General features: G+C 44.8%; 1 protein-coding gene across 7 annotated transcripts in view; it reads right to left on the minus strand.

Annotated features, from left to right (window-relative positions):
- psd3l (pleckstrin and Sec7 domain containing 3, like) overlaps positions 1-13,533 on the minus strand; it is a 538,648-nt gene that overhangs the window by 472,131 nt on the left and 52,984 nt on the right. The window contains exon 2 of one of the 7 annotated variants that reach the window (XM_069925819.1): positions 10,708-10,805. The exons of the other annotated variants lie outside the window; for them this stretch is intronic. The gene's annotated coding sequence lies outside the window, so the exon portion shown is untranslated. The remainder of the gene's footprint in view (positions 1-10,707; positions 10,806-13,533) is intronic. 7 annotated transcript variants of the gene reach the window in all.

Raw genomic sequence — 13,533 nt, forward strand, 5'->3', positions numbered from 1 at the left:
CCAAGGACTGTTAGAGTGTTGAATGATCCCCAGCTCATGCAGATGCGAGAACTCTTCCTTCATTATCTAGAGCTTGTCCGGTGGGAGCTGGCGTGCCTTGGCGTGGACCGGTGGGCCTTGGGTGGGGATGTAATGGAAACAGCCTGTGGCGTGGTGAGGTGGCGGAGAACTGCAGCTTGAGGAGGGATGGGAACTCGTCCAGGATACGCTGAAACTCATCTTTGGGCATGGTGACTGTGGCCATCTGCAGCTGCTCTGTGCAGGAGGCGTTGAGGTGAACAGATTGGAAGGTATGGGCATCTATCAGTCGCCTACCTCGAATGTCAACCAGGAGTCTGTGGGCAAGAAGGAAGTTGACACCCAGGATGGCAATTGGAAGGGACGAAACGATGAACCTCCATGAGAACTTCCGCTGGCCTATCTGGAAGTGGACGGTCTTGTCTCCATATGTCTGGATCTCTGTGGAACTGGCTGCATGGAGGGGAGGTCCTAGAGGCCGATTCTGGGACTCAATGGCTGTGGCCGGGATGACGCTGATCTGTGCCCCGGTGTCGACGAGGAAGTGTCGGCCACTGACTGAATTCCGCAGGTAGAGGAGGCTGTGTTCTTAGCCAGCCATAGCAGCCATTAACAGCGGCCAGCCTGCTTGTTTTCCTGGAACGAGCAGGGCTGACGACACTTCTGAGCCTCGATTTCGCAGCGCTGGTGGAAGAAGCAGAGGCCTGAAATGGATGACTTGCTTCTGGCTATGCTCTTTGAGGCCCCTGCAGGGGCCAGGTGTTCCACTGCAGTGCTAGAGGAAGGCTTGGTGTGGTCATGCCCGTGACTCGTAACCTGCTGGACTGCTGAGTCCTCCGGGAAACATTCAGGCCATAGCTCCTGAGCCTTCTTAGCGACCTTCCTAGCATCAACAAAGCTCTCCTGGGACAGTAACGGCCGGATGTCTTCATGCAGATGGTCGAGGAAGATGGGCTTAAAGAGTGGACAGTTGGTGTGATCGCCCATGAGTGTGAGGATCTCGTCCATCAACTTGATTGGAGTTCTGTTCCCTAAGGCATCAAGGTACGGCACGCTGGTGCCTGAAGAGGCCAAGGGAGCTGGTGAGCACCCGCTTGATGGTCTCGTACTTATCTTCCGTGGGTGGGTTCTGAACAAGGTGCAGCACTCGTTTGGCGGTGGCCTGGTCCAGGGCAGCGACCACATGGTAAAACTTGGTTGAATCTGATGAAATCTGGCGGAGGTGAAACTAAGCCTCTGCACGGCTGAACCAGGTCTCCGGCTCCTGAACCCAGAAGTCAGGAAGCTTGATGGCTATAGTGTTGATCAAAGGGTTGTTCATGTTAGGTTCAAAGATGTTTGAACCTGTCGGGGTCACCAATTGTAGCAGCGGCTATACTGCTAACTGAAGGATCGCACAACCAGACGGGTTGAGCTCAGTGAGCAAAAACTGATTTATTGCAGGCTACCTGGTTGATCTTATACTCCCAGCCCAGACCTGGCTGAGAACCACACTGGGGGCCCCCCCCAAGATCACTGGGGATCACGTGGGGCCCCAAGCACAGGCTTCTGAGCCTGGTGCCGAGGTTGGGAGGAAACCCCCGATGGCGCTATTTTGGCCGGCTGCCCTATCGCATGCGTGACAAGCGGGGCCGGTTCGCCTGCCTAATGGCGTACCGCCACAATATAAGCATATTTTTAAAAAGTAAATATCTCAACAGTAGTGGATTAACTTCCACCTGAGTCCTAGGCTGAACTGTAGTAAGTCCACCGCCCTCCCCCCCACTCTGACCTTGTCCCGCCATAGATCTGAGTAACCCCACTGTCCCTCGCTCCCTGCCATGGTCCAGGCCATCTCTGCCACACTCACCCCCCATTGCTTCCACTGCCCCTCGTTCCAATGCAGCTCAGGCTGCCTCTGCTGTACGTCGCTCCCTGCCATGTCCCAGGCCGCATTCATCACACCTCATTAATCACCACAGGCCAGACTGCCTCCGCCGTTCCTTGCTTCCTGTTTAGGGAGCGAGCCATTGAGTGAGAGTGGTAGAGGGAAGGAGCGAGCAAGTGCGTGATTGAGAATGGGGAGACAGTTTAAATATTTAATCTGTGGCCAGCCTCACACCAAAAGAAATCAGAGTCTCATTGCTTAAAAATTGCATCTTGAGGTCTGACGTCTATGCTACTGACACGAGGCCTCAAGACACCATTGTTATGTTGGTGTTGAGGCAACTGTTCAGAAACACGTAAAACAGTTTAAATTAAATAAAAACAGTGTTTAAAGTTTTAGTTATTTGTACCCATTTCTTCTGTGGGATCCCTGGTCTAAGGAACTCCAATAGGAAGACTGTGATAGTACAGATTCTATCACCAATGTGTATATGTACATATGTACAGATGGTAGTGTAGGATGACTGTGATTGGCTGAGAGTGTAGCCACACCTACTGGCAGGTCTTAAAGGATTGCTCCTAGCCAGACCAGGTCATTCTGGACTGGTCGACCTACTTGTGATATGCTCCAGTCTTTTAGTTAATAAAAGCCTTGGTTTGGATCAACAAGTCTTTGGTTCTTTTAACGTGCATTACAATTTTCTTAACTAAAGAAATTTTGAAGAGATGGAGCGTATGCTACGGCTGGAACACCTCGACATCAACCCACAAACAGCTACAGCCTCAAATGACTTTAAGCACTGGGTGAGATGCTTCGAAACATACTTACAGCTCTCTGATCCTGCCGTGATAGAGGACAACTATTGACTACTAATATTGATGACTATGGTGCCCCAAGAGTCTACCAGAGTGTCCAGGACGCGACCATTTACACTGCAGCCATGAAGGTGCTGAAAGGGCTCTACGAGCAACCGGTGAACAGGGTCTATGCTCAGTACAAACTTGTTACAAGGAGGCAACAGCCCGGGTGAGTCCTGTAAAGCTTATATTCAGGCACTAAGGGCAATGGGCAGGGACTGTGCCTGCACAGACAGAACTGCTGTGGAGACCACAGACAATCTCATTCGGGATGCCTATGTGGCTGGGTTCGATCGAATGAGGTGAGGCAGCGCCTGCTAGAGCACAGGGGAGAAAACCTAAAGGATGTGTTCCGGATCGCAGAGACGATGGAGGCTGCGGTCTTAAGTATGGACATGTACTCTCGGGGCTGGACCCCACACTCTGATGTGAGTAGAATGCCCTCTCTCTACCCTAAAATCACCAGATGGAGAATTGAGCTCTCCACCTTTAATTATGACATACTGTATCAGCCAGGTAAACCCGCCAGATGAGCTCTCCAGGGGGGCTTGCGCCAACATACAACTGGACAGACTGCAGAAACTCCACAAGGAGCTCGGTCATCCAGGGGTCACTAGGTTCGCGCACTTTGTCAAAGCTCGCAACCTGCCCTACACGGTCGAGGAGATTCGCTCCATGACCCGAGCCTGCCCAGTGCGCGCTGAGTGCAAGCCCCACTTCTTCCGTCCGGAGAACACCCACATCATCAAAGCCACCCGCCCCTTTGAGGGTCTCAGCATAGACTTCAAGTGGCCCCTACTGTCGACCAACCATAACACCTACATCCTTATAGCCATCAATGAGTACTCCCGCTTCCCATTCACTGTGCCCTGCTCGGACATGACTGCCTCCTCAGTTATAGAAGCCCTGCACAGCATCTTCGCCATCTTCGGGTACCCCAGTTACATCCACAGTGACAGGGGGTCCTCATTTATGAGTGCAGAGCTGCGGCAATACCTTCTGGAGCGTGGTATTGCTTCAAACAGGACCACCAGCTATAACCCACGTGGTAATGGGCAAATCGAAAAAGAAAATGTCACTGTCTGGAAAGCGGTTACACTTGCCCTCCGGTCCAAAGGTCTCCCCACCTCTCGCTGGCAGGATGTGCTCACTAGTGCCCTACACTCCATCCACTCCCTCCTATGCACTGTGACCAATGCCACCCCCCATGAAAGGATGTTCTCTTTCTCGAGGAAATCCGAGTCGGGTACGACCATACCGGAATGGCTCACGGTTCCTGGTCTAGTCCTTTTACGTCGCCACGTCCAGTACTCTAAGAATGACCCCTTGGTTAACCGAGTGACTCTGATCCACGCGAACCAGCATTATGCCTACGTTGAGTACCAAGATGGATGGGAGGACACGGTCTCGGTAAGGGACCTAGCCCAAGATGGATCAGGCGCAGCAGTGCCTTTAACCCAAGTTCCCCCTATTCCTTCTCCCCCAAGTCATGTGCTTGAACAGAGGGACCAACACCACCCCAACAGCTCAGGCCAAACTGTCAACAATGCCGTTGGGGAATTGAACGAAGCAGGGGCCACGGGCCTGCCGGCAACACGACTCCAGTGACCCCAATCCCGGACCCACGCCGGTCTGACCACGGTCAGACACCCTGAACGGTACAGATCCTAACCTCCATCCACCCTGGGTCGGTTCTCAAAGATGGGGTGAATGTGATAGTACAGATTCTATCATCATTGTGTATATCTACATATGTACAGATGGTAGTGTAGGATGACTGTGATTGGCTGAGAGTGTAGCCACACCTACTGGCAGGTCTTAAAGGATTGCTCCTAGCCAGACCAGGTCATTCTGGACTGGTCGACCTACTTGTGATATGCTCCAGTCTTTTAGTTAATAAAAGCCTTGGTTTGGATCAACAAGTCTTTGATTCTTTCGACGCGCATTACAAAGACCAAACAAGCCTGTGAGACAAATGTATCCATCACCATGTTTTTTTTTTAAAACATTTCCATTTCAATTTATTTTCCATTACAGCGGAATTTTAAGTATCTTGGGTGAGGCTGGAGGTCGGCTGGGGGTGGAGGGAGGTGGGGGAGGGGAGAGAGTGACACATTACCAGCTGTGATGATATCACAATCCATTAATGGATTGTATGGTGAGAGTTGAGCTGTCCTTGACAGCGGTATTAACCCTGATTTTATTCATTCCCTGTTTGAGGTAGTTCCTCTACATTGCTGCCTAGCCTCCAGGCCTTCTCTTAATGAAGGCCTGAAATCTCCATGAGTTCCACAACTAGAATTAACCAGACTTGAAACCTTCCTTTCTAGCCTGAAACGCAGCTACATCATTTCATGAAGCTGCATAATGCACAACACATGTACATAGATTGAAGAGTGATAGAGAAGGAAATAGTTACCATTGATGCTTTGAGTAATCCACTATAAAATATGGTCAATAAATAATGGATGTTCAGCCTCTGCTAATAAGGGAATACCTGACTGTCATAAGCCATTAATTGCACAAGGCTGGCCAACAAGAGGAAGGTTATCCTGGGGCAGGATGGACAAGCTGTCACCTCTCTGTCCCTTGACAACGTAACAGGAGCAGAAGGATGACACTTTGAACACTGCTCAAAACTGCCAGTGAGACAAATCACAAACTCACTCTGTCACTTTGAGACCAAAAAAAGCACATAAGGAAATCATGTGGTTTGACGTAATCACAAACTCTGTCACTTTGAGACCAAAAAAGCGCATAAGGAAATCTGGTTTGACATAATGAAAAACAAACGTTTGATTATAATGGATTTGAGATATTTTGTGTCTGAAATTGTTAGCGAACATAAAGTGATGACACGGTGGAATAGGTAGGACTCAGGCTCCTCCCATCAATCATCAAAACTAACGTGTTCCATGTAATGGTCATGGATAGCCCCACACACACACACACACATCATGGAAGATGGCTGATAATTTTACGGCTTCCCCATGTCTCTGACTGATGAGAACTGATGAAAAATTATGATCAGGGAAATGTCAAGTATAAGATTGCCTTGAAGAACACATCTCCTAAAATGGATCAGGCTCCGAAGGTGCTGCATTCAAATGGAAGGATCCCATTTATTAAGACAATTATCTGAAAGGAGACCTTAAAAAAGTTTTTACGGTCATCTCAACTTGTACGCATTTATGATACCCTTTCTAAGCTTCAGCTTAGTTTCTTGTTCATATGTTTATTTGTGCTCCAGTTCATCGGCAATTGTGACTGGAATGTACGTGGATTCACTTGCACTGATGATATGCCTCACACTATATCATAATAAATAAATACACTTAAAAATATAATCATTTTTGTAATATTCAACTTGCTGCCATTGTTGTTCTTTCTTTTTTGCCCTTGAGAAAAGGATGTTATATTTTTGAAAGTTCATGTAAAGAAATGGTCAAATAATGTAGTTAAGGAAGGAGTTCCAAGATCAGAGTGGCACAGTTACCGTAGCAGTTAGTGCAATACTGTTACAGTGCCAGTGATCAGGACAAAGGTTCGAATCCCATGCCATCTGAAGGAGTTTGTAGGTGTTCTTTCTCTCTGTATGGGTTTTCCTCCAGGGGTTCCAGCTTCCTCTGTTATGAGCCTAGAGGACCCCAAAACATAGCAACAATAGAAATTCACCATGACAAATTATTACTTAAACAAAAGTTGCTTTCAATTATTTTTAAACATAATAACAGGATCAAACTAAATTATTACTATTAACTTAATCCCCTTCAATTTCTAAGCTCATGTGTATGTAATGTGTGTGTAAGTTTAGAAAAGTTCTTTGATTCACCATCCAATCTCACTTCTCACTCCTCCAAGTTCACTGGTTGTAGGCAATTCTTATACTGTGCCCAGAATTTAATATTTATGAATTTCACCAGGCTTTGGTGCTTGAAAGGTAAATGGTTACCACTCCGGAAGGTTCTTGTTAGTTTTCAGAGAGAGATTTGTTGCTCATTGGACACAAATTGATTCCTTCCGATCAGCCACTTCAGTGTCTTGCCGAAGAAACTTTCCCCATCAGGGTTTTCCGGGTGATAACCTCTTTGTTTCAGGTCACCAGAGTTCCTTTTTTGTTTCCTTTATCTCAGGTGAAACATAATACAGCCAGCCATCTCTTCTTGTATGGACCACAAGAGTTCCCAATAGGCTGAACTTAGAACTCACAACCCATCTTCAAAATGGGGTTTTTCCACAAGCTTGTTCCAGTCCCAGCTGATGCTGCTGAACTGTAGAACTGAATTCTCTCTCTGTCTCACACACACACACACACACACACACACACACACACACACACACACACACACACACACACACACACACACACACAAAACCACATGACCAATCCATTACTCCACAGCATGTCCAATTAACCTACCTGTGAAGTCCTTCAGCAAGCTCCCCACCATGACTACCAGCCCCCACCCCCACATCTCCAAACTCAAAACGGTCAACCAGTTTTCCTATCTCGGCTGCACCATTTCATCAGATGCAAGGATCAACAACGAGATAGACAACAGACTCGCCAAGGCAAATAGCGCCTTTGGAAGACTACACAAAAGAGTCTTGAAAAACAACCCACTGAAAAACCTCACAAAGATAAGCGTATACAGAGCCGTTGTCATAGCCACACTCCTGTTCGGCTCCGAATCATGGGTCCTCTACCGGCATCACCTACGGCTCCTAGAACGCTTCCACCAGCGTTGTCTCCGCTCCATCCTCAACATTCATTGGAGCGACTTCATCCCTAACATCGAAGTACTCGAGATGGCAGAGGCCGACAGCATCGAATCCACGCTGCTGAAGATCCAACTGCGCTGGGTAGGTCATCTCTCCAGAATGGAGGACCATCGCCTTCCCAAGATCGTGTTATATGGCGAGCTCTCCACTGGCCATCGTGTCAGAGGTGCACTAAAGAAGAGGTACAAGGACAGCCTAAAGAAATCTCTTGGTGCCTGCCACATTGACCACCGCCAGTGGGCTGATATCGCCTCAAACTGTGCATCTTGGCGCCTCACAGTTCGGCGGGCAGCAACCTCCTTTGAAGAAGACCGCAGAGCCCACCTCACTGACAAAAGACAAAGGAGGAAAAACCCAACACCCAACCCCAACCAACAAATTTTCCCCTGCAACCGTGTCTGGCTGTCCCACATCGGACTTGTCAGCCACCAACGAGCCTGCAGCTGACGTGGACATTTACTCCTCCATAAATCTTCGTCCGCGAAGCCAAGCCAAAGACAAAGGCACTGGGAGAATGAACTGTCTGGCTTGAGCAGAGGTCTGGCATATTAAATTAAATCTGTTGTGAAGTGTTTGTTTGTGACCTACACTAAAAAAAAGTGCCAGAATTTATCTCCTCTAAAACATATCTATATACAATACAAAATATAACATAATCTGTCACACTTCCCACCATTCAAAACATAAATGGGCTTGTAGGTCAATTGGGTGTAATTGGGCAGCACGAGCTCATGGGCCGAAAGGGTCTGTTACTGTACTGTAAGTCTAAATTTAAATTACACCTAGCAACATTGCCCAAACCAAATCAGAATGACACAGAGAAACTTAACTGATAAGCAAGACAAAACAAAATGCAGGAAGAACACAGCAGGGAAAGACAGCATCCATGGAAACAGGGACAGTTGCAGTTTCAGGTCATTAGGGATAAAACTGGGGCCAGAACATTTAAAGGGGGCAACAGGAAAAAAAAATCATAGTTTAAAAAAATGTTTTGTATGTGGTCTATAGGAGAGAAACACAAAAGAAACTGATTAAACTTGACTGCTTCACAGGGAAGAGGGTCATATATTTTGAGCAGATTCCTAAGAAAGGAGGGGGGGAGCATAGCCAACAAAAGGTTGAGATTTACTTGTCTAGATTACTGCATCCATGGTCTCCTGTGTCTCCAACTTGCATGTGAATGCATCCCTATTGCCACTGAACTTCTTGAGGCGATGAACAGAAAACATAGATAGTCCCTTTATTTGCAGTGATTAAATATTGTCAAGAATAATTATGAACATAGTAGAGCAAAGTGAATACCATACTGCCCCTAGATGACCTTGCACCCTCAGATTTGCAGCCATCCCTCAAGTAGGTTAGGCTGGGTAAAGAGAATAACCCTCTGTTCTGCAGACAGAGATGGCTGATGCTGGAATCTGGAGTAAAAACCAATCTACTTGGGGAACTCAATTGATCAAGCAGCAACAGAGGGAGCATCAATGGTCAACGTTTGAGGCTGGAGTCTTTCATCAAAATGAAGTCTCTGAGCTATGCATCCATTTGCTTTCAGTGGAGAATCCATCTCCAGTTCCATGCTGACATGGAACTGTTTCACTTTGTTTAATGAGCAGAAGATATTTGCAAACAGTTGAAACGGTTTTAAAAAGAATTAAAAATTATAACCAAAATATATTTCAGAATTCTTTACTACTCATGAATTCAGAACGTAGCCAAGGAGTGAAATAAAGAAAAGTAACAAGATCTCTAGGTTAAACTTACATTTCTAATGAAGGTCAGCATCCTATTGAGATGAACGGGGCAGCGCTAATTGTGCTGGAGAGATACAAAGTATATCTGACCCCTTGGCTCAATGTGCTGAACAACTCACCACTGAATCCATTACTCATCTGAGCATCAGATGCGCCTGCATCTGACTTCAAACACAATCTATACTTTCTTTCTTTTTATTCACATTTCCTAATATACTCAGCTTAAGAAGAATAGAAATAACACAATTAGAATGCTACATCCAAGTCTACATAGGATAAGATTCATATATAAATTGCAGAGTGAAAATGTGACATATTAGAAATAATTCTCCTAACAAAGAAAACAGAGATAAAGAATTTTTCATATTATATAAAAAAACAACTAATCTACAAATGAAAAAAATAACTGAGCAGCCTATCCCAAGGATATGTAGAATAGTTTAAAACATAGCTCTGGTCCACACCTACAGATAACAAAAATGGCAAGAGTTATATTACCTCTGGAAAGTAAGAGTTAATTAATAGAATAATGCCAGTTATATCCCAAGAAATTAATCAATAAATGGCTTCCATGTTCCTTTAAATTTAGTAGTTGAATCTAAAGTACGACTTATGACTTTATTTCTAGATTTAAGAAAGGCATTTCATGAGAAAGCCATTAAAATAATGTAGGAGAATCAGAGTCTTTCCATTTAAGTGAAATAGCTCTTCTAGCTTTGGCTTGGCTTCATGGACGAAGATTTATGGAGGGGTAATGTCCACGTCATCTGCAGGCTCGTTTGTGGCTGACAAGTCTGATGCGGGACAGGCAGACACGGTTGCAGCGGTTGCAGGGGAAAATTGGTTGGTTGGGGTTGGGTGTTGGGTTTTTCCTCCTTTGTCTTTTGTCAGTGAGGTGGGCTCTTCTAGCTAATAGTGCAAAAAAAGCTATAACTCAATATGTAGAAGAAGGCAAAGAACCTACATCAGTAATTCCAAAAAGAGCAGTTAAGGGGTTAGGTTGTAATTGAATAACCAGTATAATTGATAAAGTTTTTAAAATATCTTTTCAACACAGGACATGACCAAAATATACAAGTCAATGAAACCACATCAGTACTGCACCTATCACAAGTAGAGCTTGTATTGGGAAAGATGTGATCCAGTTTATCTTTAGACATACAAGCTCGATGAACTATTTTAAACTGTATTAAAGAATGATGTGCACAAAGTGAAGAAGTATTAACTAGTCTAGTAAATCTTCCCCATGTTTCAGAAAATAATGTTAGTTGAAGTTCTGATTCCCACGTTTGTTGAATCTTATCCATGGGGATTGATCTCAAATTTAATATAACAGTATAAATAGTACCAATTAAACCCTACTGAAAGGGGCTTAACCTGAACAAAGTGTAAAGTAAATCTGATTGTGTAATGTTAGATAATTAGATATTACCTTATTCAGGAAACTTCTAATCTGTAAATGCGTGTATGGTAAATTATGTTTTGTAGAAAGTTGTTCAGAAGACATCAAATCACCATCAGCGAATAAATCTATAAAAGAGATAATTCCTTTAATCTTCCAAATAAGGAAGGTTTGGTCAAGAGTAGATGATGTGTAAAAAAAAAAAAATTAAGATATATATTAGCTAAGGTAAAACAAAAAAATTAGTCCAAAAACCTTCACAATTGAAACCAAATATGTAATGAATATTTAATAATTGGATTGGAAATATACTTACTGATCTTAAAGATAATCTAAAAGGTAATGCTGGTCCTAAAAAAGAAGCTAAGGAATCATTCTCAAACGATTTCCATTCCAAATCCTCTCAGAGTGAACGATCAAATTTATCAAAGTAATAAATCGCAATCTATACTTTCAGCGCCAAGGAAATTTCCAAATCTATTACCAAATATTTCAGATGCAATACACAAATGTGCTGGAGAGATTCAGCAGATCATGCAGTATCCATAAGGGTAATCAACGTGGCCACAGCTAGATTTACTGAATTTTGGAACCAGTGCAGAAAGGAGCACAGTCTTCCTCTGCTGAATATTACAGCTTGCTATGAAACATTAACATATGCGCAACATGTCCTTCCTCACGGCTGCAATAAGGTATTGACAGATTGTCCTGAATCACATGCCTGTTTTATGTTAAGCAGCAACATGTTAAGCTTTTGTTGGAACACAGATAACAGAGTAGGCTAATTATGCAATAAAAGATCACAAATTGATCTCAAGCCAGCTTGACTTAACAGAAAAACCAATAAAAGTTCAATTTCTCATACACAGCTGGAGAGAAACAGAAAATATCCATTCACTGAGTTAATATCGTTGGTGCCAGCTCGCTGCTGACACATATCCAAATGGTTAGCTCTGCACAATTCAGTCGGCCAAAGGTTACTTCATAAAATTAAGTCATGACTACCCTTCCTGACTAACTCAGTTAAATCTAATGTGCATCGGCATAGATTATCATGGAACAATCCAAAGCAAAGTAGGTGTTAATTGAAATATACTAGAAAACATTAATAAATAAACTATTCACAGAATCTTTTCCCTTCATTTATTCTCAGCTCATAGGTTCTTTAAGGTGGTATTGTTTCATGATTCACTGGGCACTAACAACTGACCTAGCTATTTATATGGGCAACAAATTGTGAATGCAGGCACATCACAAGCAACAAGGTACATCATATCACAGCCTGATTCCATTATAGCTTGATCCACTGCGAAATCTCTTCAAGGGACGCCTAGCCTAAAGAGGTTCCCCATCTCTCTTTAAAGGGACTTCTGTAAGAGTCTCTCTCACTGCTCTCCATCTGCACCGCTTCTGTTCTCAAGCTCTATGACCATGTTCTCAGCCAGACTCACTTCCACAGCCACCTCTCCTTCCTAGCTACTTGTCTCCATCACCATCTGGTGCCATGTGGATTCCAGCTCCAGTTCCAAGCCTTCCAGTTTGGCCCCCACCAGAATCTCAAGTACCTGCGTTGCATTGACTCCTGCTCTCTTCATTTCTCCTGCCATATTCTGCAGACTATCTGTAATGGGGGATTTAAACCATGCTTTTGCTTATGCAGTAACCTAATTTGAGAATAATGTAAGAATCAGTAGACATAAGCTAAATTCCACCATGGGGAATCTGACAAAAAGACATCTGGTACCAAGAACGTTTAATCTTCCTACTTGTTAGCTGGTTGCTGTTTGAGATTGATGAGATTGTTGGTCGCAGACTGTCAGGTGAGACCTTGAAGCTAAGTAAATCATTGTATTCAAAGTGATAAGCTAGAATGGGTAATATAAGCCGTGGTCCCGCTGCTGAAGTTTCAGACTCTCTGAGGGGTGGAAACGTCTCTCAGAAAGAAGAAGAACTTCTAGAGTCCAACCAACATCCCGGTCGGGGGAGGTGGAGAAGCTGGTACTGGCGCCCCGACAACCTACTACGTGTGTGGTCGTTGCCTCGCTTCGGCAGTTGGGACCAGTCCAGGCGTTGATAAGTATAATTGGGAAGGGCTTGCATATTGTAGTTTGAAATCAGCTTAAAATAACCATATAACCATATAAAAGATTTTGTAATAAAGATTTGTATAAACTGAAGTGCTCTCGGCATGTGTCTCTGTTTTCTTTCGGTAGCTTAAACACTGTGATCAATCGAAAACGAACAAAGTGAGAGGTACAAGTTTACCCAGGACACCATCCTCACCTCAATGCACAGGTACCAGTAGACCCTCGCTCTCTCACTACCATGGCTCTGGTACCTCACTCACCACAGACCTCCACTACACTTCATCTTCTGTTGGACCAAGTTCCTGACGCAGGTCTCTACCTTAGCTCCGGTGACCTACAGGATCAAGCATCCCACATGAACTTTCATCCTGAACCCGCAGGCCCACAGGGCCACATGTGGGTCTGTTTCGGCCCCGGCAACGTGCAGAATCAAGCCGCTGATATGAACTTTCCCCCTGAACTTGGTGACTAACAAAAACGAGCTTCAGACATTTCCATCTTGGCCCCTGCAACCTAAAGGACCGAGCCTCCATTGCGAACTCTCACCCTGACTTCAAGAGCTACTCTCTCCACCCTCTGACTTTCCCAATCCTCCCCATCCTCCCTTGGACCATTCCTACCCTCCACCTCCTGATTCACTCTACCCTCCTCCCCTCCCCAACACCCTCCACCTAACCTCTGCCTGGCCTTCACCATCCCCTACAACCTTCCCCTCTCTGTCTTTTTTGATTTTTCCTTGAAAAAGGGCTCAGGCCTAAATTGTCGGCAG

The sequence above is a fragment of the Narcine bancroftii genome, chromosome 3 (assembly GCF_036971445.1).
Source record: "Narcine bancroftii isolate sNarBan1 chromosome 3, sNarBan1.hap1, whole genome shotgun sequence".
Lineage (NCBI taxonomy): Eukaryota > Metazoa > Chordata > Chondrichthyes > Torpediniformes > Narcinidae > Narcine > Narcine bancroftii.